This window comes from Sorex fumeus, unplaced genomic scaffold (genome assembly GCF_029834395.1).
Source record: "Sorex fumeus unplaced genomic scaffold, SorFum_2.1 ptg000014l, whole genome shotgun sequence".
Lineage (NCBI taxonomy): Eukaryota > Metazoa > Chordata > Mammalia > Eulipotyphla > Soricidae > Sorex > Sorex fumeus.
Genome location: NW_026606071.1, coordinates 774,577 through 794,340, shown reverse-complemented (window position 1 = coordinate 794,340; position 19,764 = coordinate 774,577). Strand labels below are relative to the sequence as shown.

Here is a 19,764-nt window from a genome sequence, read left to right as displayed (position 1 = left end):
ATGTGCGAGGAACGCCAAGAGAGAGATAGCCACAAAAAGTCGCCTATCTTCGAAAACTCTTGAGCTAATTCGCCAGCGTGGTTTGGCGCATGCCTCAGGCAACCGCAAGCTAACGTCCGAGCTCGCAAAGCAGTGCAGAGATGCGATCAAGGAAGACCTCAAAGAGAGAAGAGCAGAAGTACTGGTAGATGCGGCAGAAGCCGGGAAAAGTATTCGTAACGCCCGCCTGTCCTTCGCCAACTATAAGACCAAGATTGTCAATATTATTATTTTTTTTAGTGAAACACCATAAGGTACAATTGTAGACTTACAAATTTTTGTGCTTGGGTTTCAGTTCTACAATGATTGAGTACCCATCCCTCCACCAGTGCCCATTCCCCACCTCCAATGCTTCCAGCATCCCTCCCATCCCCCCGCTTCCCCATCCCACCCCACCCCTCTGGCAGGGCATTCCCTTTTGTTCTCTCTCTCCTTTTGGGTGCTGCGGTTTGCAAAAGAGGAATTGAGTGACAATCGTGTTTGGTCTGTAGTCTACTTTCAGCATGCATCTCTCATCCTGGGAGGATCCTCCCAACACTCTTTACTTGGTGCTCCCCTCTCTATCTGAGCTGCCCTCTCCCCCAGCATGTGTGGCTGACCTTCAAGCCATGGAGTGAACCTCCTGGTACTTATCTAGGCTATTCTTGGGTGTTAGTCTCCCATTTTGTTACTTTATATTCCCCAGATGAATGTAATCTTTCTATGTCTGTCCCTCTCTTAATGGTAAAAAACTGAAAACATTCCCAGTAAGATCAGGTACAAGGCGAGGATGTCCACTATCTCCATTCTTATTCAGCATTGCATTTTAACTCCTAACAACTGCAAGAAAAGGAAACCAAAGGGATCCAAATTGAAAAAGAGAAAGTCAAATTATCTCTATTTATAGATGACATGATATTCATTGAAATCCCTAATGAGTTCATTTAAAAAAGCTTCTAGAAACAACAAACCAATTCAACAAAGTGGCTGGCTACAGAGTCAATACACAAAAATCAGTTTCATTCATATATGCAAATAATGAATCACAGAAGAAAGATATCAAAAAGCCTATCCCATTTAAAATAGTGCCCCCAAAACATCAAGTACATAAGAATCAACAAAAGAGGTGAGAGACCTATATTATGAAAACTTCAAAAACACTTGAGAAATAAATTGAAAACGACCTTAGAAAATGGAAAAACATTCCACACTCATGGGTTGGAATAATTAATATTGAAAAAGGACCATCCTACCTAAACTACTATATAGATTCAATGCAATCCCTATCCAAATTCAGACAACATTCTTCAGGGACTAGAATTGTCAACTGAAAAGTGTGTGTGGAACCATATAAAAATCCAAGTAGTGAAAACCATACTAAAAATTAAGAAACTGGGTGGCATCTAATTATCTAACTTGAAGCTATCCTATAAAGCCATAGTGATCAAAACACTGTGGTACTGAGATAAAGATACTTTCTGATTAGAATATTCAAACACAAATCCCAAATATATCGTCAGCTAATCTCTGGCAAAGGAAATGAGAATGCAAAGTAGAAAAAAGACAGTCTCTTCAAATGGTAATGGAAGAATCGGATAACCACATGCAAGAATTAAAATTAGACCTATTTCTCACGCTTTAACAAAAGTCAACTTAAAGTGGATCATATATCTTGATATCAGACCAGAATCTATAGAACAAAATGTAGGAAAAATGCTCTAAGACCTGTACCTCAAAGAAGTCTTCAATGATACACTTCCATTGATAAAGGCTACCAAATCAAAAACAAATGGAACTACATCAAATAAAATTTTTTCTGTAAAGCAAAATAAACCTGAGTTAAACTAAAATACAGTTAATCAAGTACAAGAAAATATTTGCTTTCAACATCAGATAAATGGTTGATATCCAGGATATGTAAAGTACTCACAAAATGAATAACAGCAACAAAAATATCTAAAACCCCATCAAAAAATAAGAAGAGGAAATTAACAAACACTTATCTGAGAAAGATCAACTGATGATCAACAGGCACACGAAAAATGCTCGTTTTCACTTATTATTAGGGAAATCCAAATCAAGACAACAATGAGATTATAGTGAGAATGGCACATATAAAACATACTGGAAACAATCTGTGTTGTCAGGATGTGGTGAAAAAGGAACTCTCATTCGCTGTTGGAACTTTCATCCACTATCGGTGAGAATGCTATCTGGTTCATTTCCCTGTGTAAAATAATTTGAAAGGTTCTCAGTAAGCTTAGAATTGAGCTTCTATACAACTCCACATTTCCACTTTTGGGTATCTATGTCCAGAACAGAAAAACATTCATTTAAAAGGATATATGCACACCATTATTCACTGTAACACTTAGTACAATAGTTAATATTTGGAATCAATCCATATGTCCAAAGACAGATAAGTGGACCCTATATATCATAAAAGATGTTATATAGATAGATAGATAGATATCACATACGTATTATCACATGTGTGTATACACACAATGAATACTTTGTGCTATAAGGAAAGATGAAATCATTCAATTTGCTGCAACGTGGATAAAACTGGAAGATATCAAATTAAATGAAGTAAGCCAGAAGAATAATGACAAACACAGGATAATATAAGTGTGATATTTAGAATAACTGGATGAGGGAATGCAATGTTTAAAGGGAAGAGGCCTAGATCACCTTTGGTCCCAAAGTATAGGAAGAAGGAATGCAGTGGAGTGGAGTGGAGTGGAGTGGAGTGGAGTGGAGTGGAGTGGGAGGCAAAAAATCAGATAAGAAACAACAGGGGGAAGTGAGTAAGGGGATTCATTTACATCAGTGGTGTTAAGGAATGACAGAGCTCAATTCCAAAAACGAGCCAGCAACACTGAAATCATGAGACCCAAACTTTAACAACCAAACTTAATAAAGTGACTATCAGGAAGGCAGGCTGGAGGTATTGGGAGATGATAGAGAAGAGAACCTGGGAACATTGGTGGAGGGAAGCTGATACTGGTGGTGGGGCCAGTGCTGGAACATTGTATGTCTAAAACTCAACTATGAATAACTTTGTAAATTGCAGTGCTTTAATAAAATTAAAATGTTTTAAATATAATCAACAAAAATAATATGGATCTTCTCTGGGATCTTTTCTCACTCTATACATAACTAGACAATAAACTTGAATTTACAGCAAGCATAAATTTAAATAGTGGAGACAGTATAGGCATCTGCATGGGGTCTCTCACTTTTTATTCACTGTGTATAAAACTGAGAATATTTCTGAGAAACACTGAAAACTCCCCTAAATACCCATCAAAGAAACAGTATGCTGTTTCTGCAGTGTCCACATAAGGATTCCTGTAAATAAATTTAGACCTCACCTACTCTAGATATGAAATGAATGCTATCTTTAGAAAATTACAGCCACCTTCTACTTCTTAAACATTGTCACCCAACATTGAAATAGAATTCATAAAAAGTATGGAAGCCAGAGAGATTGTAAGGGAGTTAAGGTACTTGCCAGCTAACCCTCGTTCAATCCCCGGAGCAGTTACTGCAGTACCAAGAGTGACCCCTGAACACAGAGCCAGGAATAGTCCCTAAATACCTCTGGGCATTTATTATTTTTAATTTTTTTATGTTTATTATCACACTGACACACAAGTGTCAGTGTGATAATCTCACAGACCATCATCCCTAAGAACCCAGAATAGATTACTGACACAGGACCTCCTTAAGCATTATTCTCATGCCAGCATTCTAGAACAGAACAAAAATTACTCTATTTTTGCTTTCTTGCAAATGTATTGGACTAGAGAAGGAAAGTTAGACACAGAAGACTGACTGCCTCTTTTCCACATATTTTACCTAGAAGAAACAGCCTTTTCACTTTTTCCTTTGACAAAGTCTTCCAGAACCTTCAGGACTTTGATCGTTTTTCTTCACTTTTGGATAAAAGTCTAATAACTTAGTCAGGATGATAAAAAAAAACTAACTTTGCTATATTATTGAAACATGTGATACCAGTATTCATAGCATTAGACTAAATAAAATAAACTGTGGGTCACCTTAGAACTAGGGATTATTCTGTACCTGTGAGGCGAGTGCATCAGCAGCCTGATGGCACCTTCATACTTCCAGATACCCCAAAATTGCTGCTGTGCCTTTGGCCAGACCCCAAAAACTTGGAGCAAAGTTTACCAAGAAAGTAAACAGCCAAAAGTTAGGTAGGTGGGAAACACCCACAAACCACCTCCGGCTCAGCTATATAATTGGAGGCATGGCCTCTCTGGTTCCTGATTGAACTGCTTAATGACCATGATCCCAGAGACTCAGAAACAAATCTTGAAACCCAGCGGCTTTGGGCAGAAATGCATCCAGTCCCTGCAGTAGGCTACTGGTGCTGGGCCAACCCAGGTGGGAATAGGTTTCGTGCCTTGGCCTGTTCCCCCTGGCGGCCCGGTGACTGCCATCCCCCAGAGGCCACGGGACAGTAAGGTTTGGGCCCGCAGTGACAAGACATGCAGGGCCTCATGGGATGGGGGTGGAACCGGTCCTTTCCTCCTCACCCCAATGAGACCCCAAGTAATCGCCCACGAACAACCTCTCTGGCTTCTGATCAAGTTGCTTAACGGCCATGATCCCAGAGATTTGGAAACAAATCTCAAAACCCAGCGGCTTTTGGCAGAAATGCGTCCAGACCACGCAGTAGGATATTGTAACCAGGACACCCCAGGGGGGGAAAAGGTGTTGTCCCTCCACCTGCTTCACCCTGGTGGCTCAGTGGCCATCATCCTCCAGAGGCCATTGCACAGTCAGGTTTGGGGCCGCAGTGATGAGACATTTTGGGCCTCACGGGATGGGGGTGGAGCTGGTCCTGTTCCAACTAGACCCCAAGTCATCGCCCACGAATGGCCTTTCTGGCTCCTGATCAAGCTACTTAATGGTCATGATCCCAGAGACTCAGGAACAAATCTCGGAACCCAGCAGGTTTTGGCAGAAATCCCTCCAGATTTAAGTGTTAAAATTTCGAATTTCAAAATTGCGCGGCCACTACTGCAGCCACGCAACATCATGTGTTTTTCATAGCCAGCAATAGAAAACAAATTGTCTACTGTTGCCTTTTCAGCAGATCTGAGTGTTAGGGTAAAATCTCAAATAATAATGGTGAGTGTGGTGTCAAATATTGAATGTGATCAAAGTAGAAAGAGAGTAATGTGGAAATCATCTGCCCCACAGGGAGTGGGAGAGTGTGACATGGGGGTATACTGGGGTTGTTGGGGGTGGAGAATGGGCATTGGTGAAGGTACGGGTGTTTCGTTATATGACCGAGACAGACCTGAAAGCTTTTTAACTGTTCTCATGGTGATTCAATAAATAAAATTATAAAAAATGGGGAAAAAATTTAGGTGAAGTTTATGCACAATTCAATCAACTAATCAGTGGCTGAATAAATAGCAGTACTCCTACATAAAAAAAAGAACTAGGGTTTATTAAAAATGACATTTTAATAGCCCTAATGTAATATCCATTCCAAACAAACAATTATTTTCCACTTGCTCTGTTTCACTTGGTGATGAATTTTAAAATATCTAAAATTCCACAATAGTAAGGGTGAATTTTTCATATCAGTATTTTATTCTGATAGTTGGAGTTGCTCATGCTTTGTTATAATCAACATCCTTTTTGCTTTTATTCTGTGCAAATAATTTCCCAAAGGGTCCAACTTTTAAAAAAATCAAATCAATAAGTATGTTTTACTGCTATCTAAACTTGTAAACCCAAAACATTGTGCCAAGTGATTATGTTGAGATTATTTATGTACTCCCTTTTAAAGGTCACTCCTCTAAATTGAAGGCTTTCTGTCAAACTGGCATTTCCTGTGTTTTTCTCATCATTGTTTAACCTATAATGACCTATTTCCCTCTTGGGGGAAGGAAACCTAATTAATTCATATTAATGCACACAGGTTTGACAGCCAATGCTGTTAGAATTTCAGTGCTCATTAATACTATAACAGTGAGAACTTTATTTCTTGTCAAATAACACGCTAAAAACATTACATGAAAATAAAAAGGTATTCCTTGAAAAACTAACATTGTGCCTAATGGATCAGAAATGTTTATTCCATTGATTATTCTTTTCTGATTTAATTTTTAAGAAACTAATTTGTTAATCACATGAAATTGTTTTATGAAGGAGGCAGTCAGTTCATCTGAGGAGCTCAATGTGGCTTTGTGATGTGAGAAAATGGTCTATTTGAAACTGAACTACAAATACGCTAGAGGTTAAGTACAAATGGCAAAGCAATGTCTTTTATAAGAATAAATAGTTTGGGGATAGAAAGATAGTACAGAGGGAAGGGTGTTTGCCTTACATGCAGCAGATCTGCATCCTATCCCCTATACCCCATACCATCGCCTGAGCCCTAAGTGCAGAGCCAGGAGCCCTGTGTACTATTGGGTGTGGCCCCCAAAACAAATAATCATAATAAATTCTTAGTCTATGTATATACTTATAGAAAATATTTTAATGATTCTAAACTTTTTTATTGAAAAATAACCCAAGAACAGATGACTGGTTAAAGAAACTTTGGTACATCTACACACAATGGAGTACTATGTAGCTGTTAGAAAAGATGAAGTCATGAAATTTACATACAAGTGGTACTACATGGAAAGTATCATGCTAAGCGAAATGAGTCAGAAAGAGAGGGACAGACATAGAAAGACTGCATTCATCTGGGTAACATAAAGTAACAAAATAAGAGACTAACACTCGAGAGCAGCTGTGATAAATACCAGGTTGTTCACTCCATGGCTTAGAGGCCAGCCGCACACTCTAGGGCTAAAGGCAGCTCAGATAGAAAAGGGAGCACCAAATTAAGGGTGCTGGGAAGATCTGCACAGGATGAGAGATGCCTGCTGAAAGTAATCTATGGACCGAACATGATTGCCACCCAAAAGGATAGATAGAACAAAAGGGAGTGCCCTGCCATAGAGGCAGGGTGGAATGGAGGATAGGGGGTGGGAGGGATATTGGGATTGGTGGGGGTGGAGAATGGGCACTGGTGGTGGGATGGGTACTCGATCATTGTAGAACTGAAACCCAAGCACAACAACTTGTAAGTCTACAACTGTACCTCATGGTGTTTCACTAATAAAACAAAAAATTAAATAAATAATAAATAAATAAATAAAATTTTAAGAAGTGAGGTAGATCATTACAAAGCTATTCATGATTGGATTTCAGTCATATGATACTCCAAGAACCATCTCTCCACGAGTGTACATTTCCCAGCACCAGTGTCCCCAGGTTCCCTCCTATCACCCCCCACCCTCCACCCCCTGCCTGCCTCTATGGCAGGGGCTTTTCTTCTCTCTCTGTTTCTGTCTCTGTCTCTCTGTCTCTCTGTCTCTCTCTCTCTCTCTCTCTCTCTCTCTCTCTCTCTCTCTCTCTCTCTCTCTCTCCTCCCCCACTCCCCCTTTTGGGCATTGTGGTTCACAATGTTGATACTGAAAGATTATCAGTATCCCTTACCTACTTTTAACCCTCAGATCTTGTCCAGCGTGATCATTCCCACCTATTATTGTCATACTGGTTTCTTCTCTATCTTACCTACCTCAGCCCCACACACACTTGTGATTAATTCCAACCATTGAACAGTCCTCCTAACTCCTGCTTTGTCTGGCCATGGATATTATTCTTCTACTATGTATTTTTTATATACTATAAATGAATGCAGTCAATCTATATCTGTCCCTTTCCTTCTGACATTCTAATATCCATAAAAGAAATTTTGCCTACTTCAGAAAAACCTCTTTTTCACAGACCATGTTTTAAAATAAAAGCGTTAAATCAGAATATATTAAGCTTTTAAAAATATACAAGTAATTCTTGTAAAAGTCCCAGCGTTACTATCTTTAGCAGAATGCAAAGGGACTTAAAGCTGTTTTGTACTATTATGAAATCATTCACCTAAAACTTCTATAATCCCAAGCAACATTCAGGAAAGTCTTCTTTAGAAAACATTAAAAAAATGAACATTTGCTACTATAATAGACCTAGCATGAGGCCCACCCTGGTTCAATCCCAAGCATCTCATATCGTTCGCTCAGGCTGCCAGGAATCATCCCTGAGCACAGAGCCAGGAATAAGCTCTGAGAACTGCCTGGTATGGCCCACAACAACAACAACAACAACAACAACAACAAAAAAGCCTAAGTAGCATTTTGAGTAAGTGAAAGTAATAAAATATTTCAAACACAGTAATATTTAGCCAACTCAGTAAAACAATTTTCTGGAAGAGTAACCTCTTTATGAAGTGTTTTTTCTTCAGACCATAAGCTTTGTTATCTCCCACTCATACAACATGTACATTTTAAAAATATTAACGGGACAGACTGATAATGCACTGAGCTGAGCACATGCTTAGCATTGAGAAGCCCAGGATCTATCCCTAACATTACAATGCCCCCCAAGTACTACCAGGAGTGACAAGCACTGAGCTAGAAGTATGCCCCGGAAGTGGCCCCAAAACGAAACAAAAAAATGCAATATTAAGAATATTTACTTATATAATAAGTTCTTAGATAATGTTTTACATTTACATTATTTTGCATGAGTACAGAATTCTAAAACTTTTATGGAAATTAATTCAATTAAATCTTCCAACAGTCCTATGTCTAGACACTAGTAACATCTCCCAAGATACCACAACTAGGGAAATAAAAATATCCTCCTAATCATTAAATTAAACTAACTTTCATTTATGCTTGAAAATGTCTATTTTTATAGAGGCATAACTAAATAAAGTATGTTTATTACTTTTAATGAATATTGGTGATCAAGAGAATATGAGGGAAATATGTGCCTTTTGAAAAAAATAACCAAAATTTGAGATAACTTGAATGTGATTATCAGAATGGTTTTATAACATTTGGTGTCTATATATTTTCATGTAAATATATTTTGGGTAATAAAATTTAGCCTTGGCGTGTAACATTGTTATCGTGATAATGTATAATAAGCAATCCTGGCTGGAGCGATAGCACAGCGGGTAGGGCGTTCGCCTTACAAGCGGCCAACATGGCCGACCCGAGTTCGATTCCTCCGCCCCTCTCGGAGAGCCCGGCAAGCTACCGAGAGTATTCGATATGCCAGACACAGTAACAACAAAGTCTCCAATGGAGACGTTACTGGGCCCGCTCGAGCAAATCGACGATCAACGGGAGGGCCTTTACCTTTACCTTATCCTGAAACTTAGTGCCTTAAAATAACAACTTATTGTTTCTCAGTAAGTCAGCTTGACAGTTCTGGTCTCAGCTGTCCTTACTCCTACTTTTGCACTCAGATTTAAAACATATATATGTATATATAAATACATATATGTGTATGTAAATATGTATATTTAAAACTTGTACATACCTATATAAGCATATATGCCATAAGACAATTTAATAATATATATAATAACATTGTGTGGCCTCTGAAAAGCTCCAATATACTCATCTAAAAATGGAAAAAGCAAATAATATTTAATTAGTTTAGCAAAAATGGAAGAACTTCAGAGGACACACATTTTACCCGAGCTTTGCAAAACAAAGCAAGTAACTCAACTGAGCTTGGGCCACTGAAACTGTAAAGTACACTTCCTTTTCTAGTCAGTCCTCCAAAAACCTATATCTATACAAAGATATTAGTGTGCAGGCTTATACTCAGATGACCACCTACAAAGGGAATTAATTGACAAACAGGAACCCCCCACTCAGCAATTTACCCTTTCTAAAAATATATACTTCCTATTTCAATTCCCGTCAATATTTTTTCTCGTGATCATGAAGGGAAAATGGTTCTCCAGGAACAAGGATCTGCTGTGTTCCAATTAGATGATTTGCTGTCAATAAAGCTCTTTCTCACCCTACTATCTTGTGTTGCAATTGATTGGCTCCCTTGAGAATCAGTGGACTTTAGAGAATACAGCTCCAGCATTTTTCTGTCTCTAGGTGGCTGTCTTCTGCAAAGCAGAAAATACAGAGGAAATAGCTGCCATTGAACTGGGTTCCATAATTCAATTAGGAATAATGATGGATTGATTGGTAGGAACAAAGCTAAAATACACAATTGCCAAAGGCAAGGTTAATATAGATTGATTTAACTGCAATAATGGGTAGTAGAGCCAAAGCATTAATGGAAGTTTGACTCACATAGATATCTTTTGTATATAGGTAATTTATCATAGTTCTCCTAGAACTGAATTGAATGAGCAGCCACTGATGTCTCAATCTGAAGTAAAAGGTTCTGACTACATAAAAAAATCTGGGTCTCCGTCCTTCACACCCGACCGAGGTCACCAGCTGCCCCCCACGAGCGGCTCTCCGGCACGGCCACGGCCCCGGAAGCACAAGGACTTAGCACAGAAAGCCACCCGCTTGGAGCAGAAAAGCAAATGGACTATGTGTTAAACCGCGCCAGCATGCCTGCCCGGAGGGGAAAGGGTGTTGACCCACTCGCCCGCTCCTCTCTGGAAAGAAAGATGGCGGCCGCACGGGAGCCTTGTGGACAGCAGGTTTGAGCCACGGGTAGGGGCGGCAGGGACCTCATGGGAAGGGGGGCGTAATGGGCCGTCCTTCACGCCCGACCGAGGTCACCAGCTGCTCCCCACGAGTAGCTCTCCGGCACGGCCACGACTCCAGAGCACAGAAACCAATCTCTTAACTATCTAACTTTTAATAGAAATACTTCCAGGGTTAATAAGTAAAATAGCAGAAATCCAAAACATTTAATTCTTAAAACCCAGCTGTAGAAAGCAAATCATTTCACAACGTTGTTTCAGCATGTCTGATTGGGGGTGGGGTCATAAACTCTAAACAATAATGGTGCATCTTCTATCGAAACAATGTATCTAGTCAAAGTAGATAGAGTATTAACTAGAACTCATCTGCCTCACAGGAATCGGGAGGGGTGGGAGGTGGGGTTCCATTGGGGTTCGTGGTTAAAAATAAGTATTGGTAAAGGGAAATGTGTTTGATATTTACATGACTGAGACCTAAACCCGAAAGCTCTGTAACTTTTCCGACAGTGATTCAATAAAGAAATAAATTATAAAAAAAAAAATCTGGGTCTCCCTAGTAATTCCCAAAGTGAAGCCTCCTCACTCATTTTGAACATTCATATTATACTTTATAAGTTCTTACTTTTCTTGGTTTTCAGTACTACACAGTGCAAAAACTTTCTTTCCAAAATTAGTTGTAATACTTATCACTAATATTTTAAAAGGTTTAACTTAAATGTGACAATGTTGCGTTTGGATCATGGTTTCAGTTGAAATAGGAACTGACTGATGTGAGAAATGGCATTATGCTAAAGATTCTGTGTGAACATAAAAGATTCTAAACTGACCCATGAAGGACCAATTGTCTTAGTATTTGGTGAAATTTACAGTGCATAAGTTAATTTAATCATAGGCAAAGTATCATTATCTGTTTCACTTGAGAAAGGACTGTGAAAACAGAAAATCTGTTATGCTCAGCATTTACCACAAAGAAGATTAAGTTCTTTCCTCTCCAGAAGAATAGAAGTTTCTCCGAAAGAATGCTTACAAGTTATCACTTTAAAGTGATATTTTTAGCGAGTGACCTTTTGAGTGCACAATGTTGGGTTAATTTATTTTCCAACATCGAAGCACAATATAGGATTACCTTCCAGCCCTGTGTATACTATACTGAATACAGATGACTTTGAAGAAAACTTGAGCCTATTCTATTAGTAATTGCTAAGTCTGCTTTTTTTCTAACAGTTTTTCTTTGTTTTATTCTTTTACATTTGATTGCAAAAGTCTCTATGGGCCCAAGCCAAAATGTGGAAATTAGACTTGATTGCATGACTATTGCACATAGATTTATAAGGTGGTTATTTGTTAATGATTAACTCCCAGAGCCATGTACTGCTTCTGCTTAAGGCAGTCAGAGTAGAATGTAGTAGAAAGTATATCCAAACTTCACGGTCACGGTCCTCCCATTATTCATCGATTTTCTCGAGCAGGCCCAGTAACGTCTCCATTGTTGTTACTGTGTTTGGCATATTGAATACGACACGGGTAGCTTGCCAGGCTTTGCCATGCAGGCGAGATACTCTTGGTAGCTTGCCAGGCTCTTCGAGAGGGACGGAGGAATGGAACCCGGCTCGGCCAGGCCGGCTGTGTGCAAGACAAACGCCCTACCACTGTGCTATTGCTCCAGCCCCTACAAACTTCAATAAACATTAAATAAGAGCATAGATATGTAAGATATTTAGAAACCTTAAGTAAACAGAAACTAAGATACAACCTTAGTGACTATTCACCTTTAAGTACATTTTACAAAAACTTGGTTTATAGGAAAAAATGGGGGAAGCAAGTAGAAAATTTAAAAGGTCATTAGATACTTTAGGCTTGCTTTTGCTGTGGATAATAGGTATTTCTTCCGAAATGAATTAAATGGCTTTAAATTCATTTTATTGTTCCATAGCATGGTGATCTGAGTTTCCTGGAAAAGAAATTTTATTAATGTGGGAAATGCAGAAAGTACAAAAGACTTTTCTTTTTTATTATTATTATTATTATTATTATTAGTGAAACACCATGAGGTACAGTTGTAGATTTACAATTTTTTTGTGCTTGGGTTTCGATTATACAATGATCAGATACCCATCCCTCCACCAGTGCCCATTTTCCACCACCATGGATAATATCCCTCCCACCCCCATCCCTCCCATCCCACCATGCCTCTGTGGCAGGGCGATCCCTTGTTTTCTCTCTCTCACAAAAGGCTTTTCAAACTGCCAGAACATGGAACATTGTGCCCTTATTCTCCTCTCCAACTGAGAAATAATAAATCCCCCAAGACTGTGAGTGTGGGTGGAAAACACCAAGTCTCCCCACCACCACCTGAGCCCCATGGACGGTGGACAGAAGCACCAGCCTGGAAAAAGCATCACTCTGCTAAGAACACCTTAATGCCTAGCAAAGCCGGGACGCGATTAGCTGGTCTGGCCTTGGCAGCTCGAGAGGCCTTAGGGATGCCATGGAAGTGGTGACCCATCTTGGGGGGCAGCAGAGGAGCCAGATTTTCAGCAGTTTCCATGAACATGCGGTTTTTGCCAGCACTCCGGCTGCTTCTTGTAGCTTCTTTGTGGCTTCGTTGCTGTCCCGCATCAGACACACATCAGTGAAGCGCCTGTACACAGAGACTGGGAAGATGTGTCACAAGTTCTCGAGTGTTTGGAACACCTGTGTGTCATTTAGCAGGGCTGTGGGCTGATTCAGTGTCTGGATGCACAAACAGACCTGAAAGGCAACCCAATGAACAGTGTGAGAGCTGTGTCCTAAATTTACACAGATCTAGGGGTGTTTGGGCTTCAAGATCTCAAATGCCCTGAAGCCCCTATACAACACCTTCCAAAGACCTGGGTGGCAAGGCACCTAGTGATCACCTGGTACTGACACTACAAGGAAACCAATTGTGAGGAGTTAGCTTAGACAAAGGCTGAGGCCCTGTCCTCACAGGGGTTGAACAGGAGGAACATGACAGTAATGGGTCACCTTGCTAATTGCCCACCCTTTGAAAAGTCTGCAGGTGCTGACCATGGAGTAAATGGCATAACTCAATGTTTCCACATCTAATTTAATCAAGATCGATATTTCTCTTATTCTTGCTCACAACAAAAAAATGAAGAAAAATAATGTGTAACTGTCTGAACCCCCAAATATTTTTACCTTTTATAATAAATATATATTAATAATACTAAAACCAAGATTTATAAAAAGATAAAAAATATAATGTGTAAAAAATAAAATTGTCAAGATTTCCAAATGCTTAAATACAGCAATTACTTTTTATCTCAGATATTTCACCTTCTAATTCTAAAGTTTTCTTTAAAATCTTTTCATTTTGGGTACTTCTGAAGATCACCACAAGATGGAGTACATCTGTAGTCGGAATTAGATGTTTCTGAGTTTTTAATAATAGAATACTTAATTAAATTCAATTTGAAAATTATGCTTCATAAATTTCTTCCTCAAGATTGTGCAGCTACCTAAAACAATAAGGAAGAGATATATGGCTTACATATGTTAAATGTCTTCCACTCGTTACCAAATAAGAATCTGCTAATTTAAAGTGCCTCAAGGACTCCAAAGAAACCTGTCTCACTTTTTTGCTACCTCATAGCAAAAAAGTCCTGCCTTTCTTCCCAGGTTACTCTCTGACTTCAAGTCACAATGCCCTAAGTTTTCTCCCAATTTATAGCACTTGGAGTTAAAGGACACATATTTGACCTCCAAGGTTGAGAGATAAGTCCTTTTAGTGCAAGAACTTCCCCTAACTTTATATAATAAGTGTACATACAAGTAAAAAATATAAAGAATGCAAAAAAACTTAAATGTTTAAAATTAACAAATGTTGTGGTCAGAGCAATAGCATACTGGGTAGGGTATTTGTGTAGCATGAAGCCGACCCGGGCTCAATCCCCAGCATCCCATATGATCCCCGGAGCAATGCTGAGAGTGATCCCTGAATGCAGAACCAGGAGTAACCTCTGAACATTGCCAAGTGTGGCCCCAAAACAAGAAAAATGCCAAACACAGTAACAACAAAGTCCCATGATGGAGACATTACTGGGCCCGCTCGAGAAAATTGATGAACAACAGGAGAACAGTGACAGTGACAGATTAATTCATAAATATTCACAATTAACAATGTATACAGTAGTTTACATTGTTAATATAATGTTGACATTTTTATATAACATATAAATATTTAATATAATATAAACATATAACATACATTTATTTATTATATATGATATAATATATGATGCATATTGTATCATATGTAATATATAATATATAATAATGTATTCTATAATCTAATATAAACATAAGTATAATATAAAATATGTAATATTTATATATTATAATATAATATAATATAGACGATAGTTTATATTGTTAATATAATGTTGACTTTTTAAGTAAATTCTATATTTCAAAAAATACTTTAGTTAGCCTCATGTTATTCTTGATATGTTGTTTTCCAATATTCTTTTACATAGGTTAATGCTAGATCTATAATTAGAATCCAGAGGATTCACTGAAGATATTTCTCAATTCAGTGCATCATAAATTTAAATTATTTTAAAAATCAAATAGCCTAAATACTAAAGAATAAAAAAATTATAAATCCACAAAATTGCATTCTAAAGAATCTAGGTTTTTGTCTTGTTATCCTTTTTTGTTTTTAATTTTTTTTTATTAGCGAAACACCATGAGGTACAATTGTAGACTTACTAACTTTTGTGCTTGGGTTTCAGTTATACAATGATCGAGTACCCATCCCTCCACCACAAGATATGGAACGCTTCACGAATTTGCGTGTCATCTTTGCGCAGAGGCCATGCTAATCTTCTCTGCATCTTTCCAATTTTAGTATATGTGCTGCCAAAGCAAGAACTTGTCTTGTTATCTTAAATGAGATCTTTATGTTTTCTTTATTCTTACCTTATGTTTCAATTCCTGTTTAACTATTCCCTTTAGTAGCCTGGAACAGCTAATGTTTTATTACATTCCACAAATTTGCAATTCAGGTAGGCCTGATTGTGTAATTCTGCTGCAGGTAATTTGAATGGACCTTTTTTTTTTCCTTTGCGACTTAAGCATCCACGACAATGACCTCCACCTCCACAGGCCCAGCTCAAAGCTGATGAATGTGATCTGCTTCACGATCCGCGACCAGCTGTGCAAGTCTGTGAGGCGCTTGTGGATGAATATCTGGAAGTGGGTCCAAGTCTTGGAGCTCGGGGTCTTTTTGGTGGAGACCCACAGGTCTTGGTGGGCATCCGCATCTGGCCTTCACTTTCAGGTTCTTCCTCCTTGGTACCCCGCATCAATAGATCTACGCACACCTTCTCCAGGGGTTTTACGTTGCATCTGGTGATGGTGATCCGGCTGCGGTGGACCGCCACCTTCAACTCCACCTGCGTCTTCCTGGTATCCTTGAAGGCCATAGCCCTTCATCGAAGAGAATAGTGGTAAGTTAGTAGCCAGAGCTAGCCCCAGAGATGTGCCGACTGCATCACCATCAAAAAAGACTTGAATGGATTTTTTGATGAGAATATTGAACAGGCATCTAGGCTGTGCTGAAGGGTTAGTGACAGCCTCACTCACATACTTGCTACCCCGGTGAAGTAGAAGGCTGAGTTTAAGCAAGTTCCTGTTCCATTCCACGCAATTTGAGGCTCTTTGTATACCTCTCCCTCAAGGTTACAGATCAAGACATCCAACAAGCAGAATCGAAGTTGCTGGTTCTCTTACAGTCTACAGAAATGTCATAGCATCTGGTACTAACATAGCATCCTACTATAAGACATGAACAATTACAGGGAGAGAAGTAGGGAGGGGAACAGAGGGAAAAAGATGCTGTCTTTCAGTGTCAAAACTGCTATAATGTCTCATCTTTCACGTATTTGGTTTTTAACGAGGTTAAGTAACAAAAGTTAACTTGCTAGCTAACTCAAAGAAATGAGAACTGATGTTTAATAGATGCATAGTACATGTGAGTTACTATCTTAAATGACTTGTATAGTCTTTCAATCATAACAATACTATGAAGAAGTGAAGGTGGGGGTGATTTTGAAATGCAGATTCAATAGTTGGAAAAAATATGTTTGCTTTCTTTGTTTTTGAATAGTCTATGTAGTAAATATAGAAAACATCAACATAAACATAGTATTAAAGAGCAAAAGATTAATCCTTTTCAGAGAATTTTAGATAATTCCTACAAGACAGTGGGAAAAAATGGGGGGGGGGGGGGAGTGTATGTGCAGACAGAGCAGCCCAGAATGTATAAGTGAATGGATCTCAATTAAAATTTATGTTACTCTTCAAAGCAGTATCTTTCTGTGAACATTCATTTATTCTCTCTCCTTTCCAAAACCACCTTTTCCCTTGGTCTGTCATATTGAAGCTGGGGTTTGCAAGCTACTTTATCCACTTCAGTAGATTTGATATTAAACTCTGAAACAGAGGGTGCAGAAGAAACACTGCAAGCTTGGAAGAGAAAGGACTGTGAAATAAAAATTGAGCAGTACAATGACAATGGAAATGTAAAAGAAAGTCTCTTTAAAAGTGTGGGAGTGAAACAGTTGGGAAATAGCAAAAAGCAAGATGCCCATATTTTTAACACAGTAAGAAAATAAAAGGAATGGTGAAGATAGCATAGCTTCCCTTGAACCTTATCATTTCTAAAAGTTTAAGGAAACTAATTTCATATAAAAATGAGCAAGTGCCAAGTATTGAGGTCAAATCCCATATAAAGTTTTATAAGATAGAAAAGTGACACCTCCATAGACAATGAAAGCATGGCAGAAAGACATGACCTCAAAAAAAAGATCAAAATTGTAACTATTTCAAACTGAGCTAAAAGACACCAAGGAAATTATAAGTTTGAAAGGACAACAAAAATCAGAATTAGAAAAGTAAATGATATATTTGTTTACAAAATATTAAATTTAAAATTTGAAAATAGTGAGTGATAATATTCTTCATGTCAAGAATACACCAAAAGAAACAAAACTGTTTAATTTTAACTATTAAAAAAATAAAAAGAACTATACTAAAAACCCAAAAAGAAAAATACTTAGAAAGTATTTAGCTTCTCACACCTTTTCTGTTTTTACAACTTTATTCCTCTCTTTTTCAAGTGAATGAAAGTACATATTCTCAATGTTCCTAAGACATCCACAATTTTGTCTTTTGTTGAACATTTTTGGACTCCATGATTAATAAATAATAAGAGAAATTTTTATTACTATTCCTTTCTAACCACTTCTGTCCGAACACTGATAGTCAAATAATTAAACTGAAACATCTACTTTATAAAACCAACTCAGAGGGCCAGAAAGGTAGTACAGCAGGGCAGCCGACCCAGGTTCAATTTCTAACACCCTATATAGCTCACCCTATATTGTTCCGGGAACCCTACCAGGAGTGATCTTCTGAATGGGAGCCAGGAATAAGCCCTGAACACCAACGGGTGCCCTCCCACCCTCATAAACAATAATAAATAAATAAATAAATAAATAAATAAAACCAACTCTGAAATAAAGCACTTTATTGGTGGAGGTGGAGCCCAAATTTGGCGATGCTCAGGGGTTACTCCAAACTAAATGCTCAGGGATCACTCCTGTCAGTTATTCACTTGCAAGGCAATCACCTTAGTTGTTGTACTATCTCTCAGCCATGAAAAAAAAAAAAAAAGCTTAGGTCAAAGCTCATTACTACATTCATTCTTTTTGTTTGAAACTTAAACACTCTGATTTACAAAGCTATTTGTTATAGTGTCGATTCAGGTATTCAATATTCCAACACCAATCCCATCACCAATATGACACCAATCTGCCCAATTAGCCTCCCCACCACCCACCCACACAAAGTTTTAATGGGAAATGCTCATTTTGAATTCTCACAATTTGAAGTATCGGGAATTGCACATTCGTCCATGTCCTTCCGTTTATTCATATGCTTTTGAAAGAGAACAAATGTGTGTAAGAAAATAAGTTTTCTCTTTTTAAATTTTTTAATTTTATTTTCACAGTTGTTCACAATAATTGATTACATTTAATATTTCAACACCAATCCCACCATCATTACACCTTCCACCCCCATCACTTCGAATTTTCCCACCACCACTCAAGCCTGCCCCATCCAGAGATGGATGCTAGATTATTTATTTTGCATTGCTTGTTATGAATAGTATGAAGTATCTGTAAGGGTTTATCTCACAGTGATTCAACAAAAATGTAAAAAAAAAAAAATAGTATGCTATGTTGCACCACCTCAAAAGTGGCCACATGCTCCTGGAATTCTAAAATTTTAAATAATTGGGATCCGGAAACATCTTTGCAGCGAACTGCTCAGTTCTGAGATTCCTTTGTGACTCTCTGGATCCCTTTATGTGCTTAAATGACACCCTGAGGTAGTTCGTGAGTGTGACAGTCAGGACCCTGGAAGGGTGGGGAGATGGACAGCCCATTTGTGGGGAGATGGACAGCCCGTTTGTGGCTCTTTGAGGTCTGAAGTTTTCAGTCACTGACCCAAATACCTGGGTTTTTCAACGGATTCATTCTCTTGCCTGTGAAGATTGGCCATGTGGGTCCTGCTCTTGGGTTCTGGAGGTTTGCTGCCCCTCGGGTTCATTTGGAGCAGGCAGAGGGATTATATCTGCTCCCTTCCGAGGCACCCTGGTGTAGTCAGCCTGAGGCAAGGTTCGTAGACATCTCTGCAGCGAGCTGCTCTGTTCCCAGATTCCTTTGTGAGTCTCTGGATCTTAGCCATTAATGTGCTTAAGTGGTCAAAAAATAAACTTTCTTAAAATCACTCTTACTCTGATTATTCAGGTTTAGAAGAAAACTACATTGCCATCTATTTATTAATAACAAAAAACTCTAAAAACACAAAACAATTTGAAGATGAGCACATGTATAAGTGGCATATAATTGAAATACATACTGTTCATACATTAAGATGGATTTTAAGATAAAATAACAAATACAGTGAAGATAAAGAATATCCAAGAGATGTATAATCAGGTTCCTGAAAAACTAAGTCAAATCTATAGATAAAGACAAATAGTAAAGATAAGAATTAAGGAAATTTCCCTAAAATTAAAACAACTTGAAATTACATATGAAAACCTTCAAGACAGTATTTATACA

At 38.3% G+C, this 19,764-nt stretch overlaps 1 non-coding gene and 1 pseudogene across 1 annotated transcript; both read right to left on the bottom strand.

The window, feature by feature from the left end:
* Positions 1-15,396: 15,396 nt before the first annotated feature.
* LOC130021251 (U6 spliceosomal RNA) lies at positions 15,397-15,499 on the bottom strand. The gene has a single exon (XR_008792140.1). It is a non-coding gene; the product is annotated as a U6 spliceosomal RNA (small nuclear RNA).
* A 202-nt stretch (positions 15,500-15,701) lies between these two features.
* Positions 15,702-16,056, bottom strand: LOC130021107 (40S ribosomal protein S20-like; annotated as a pseudogene).
* Positions 16,057-19,764: the final 3,708 nt, after the last annotated feature.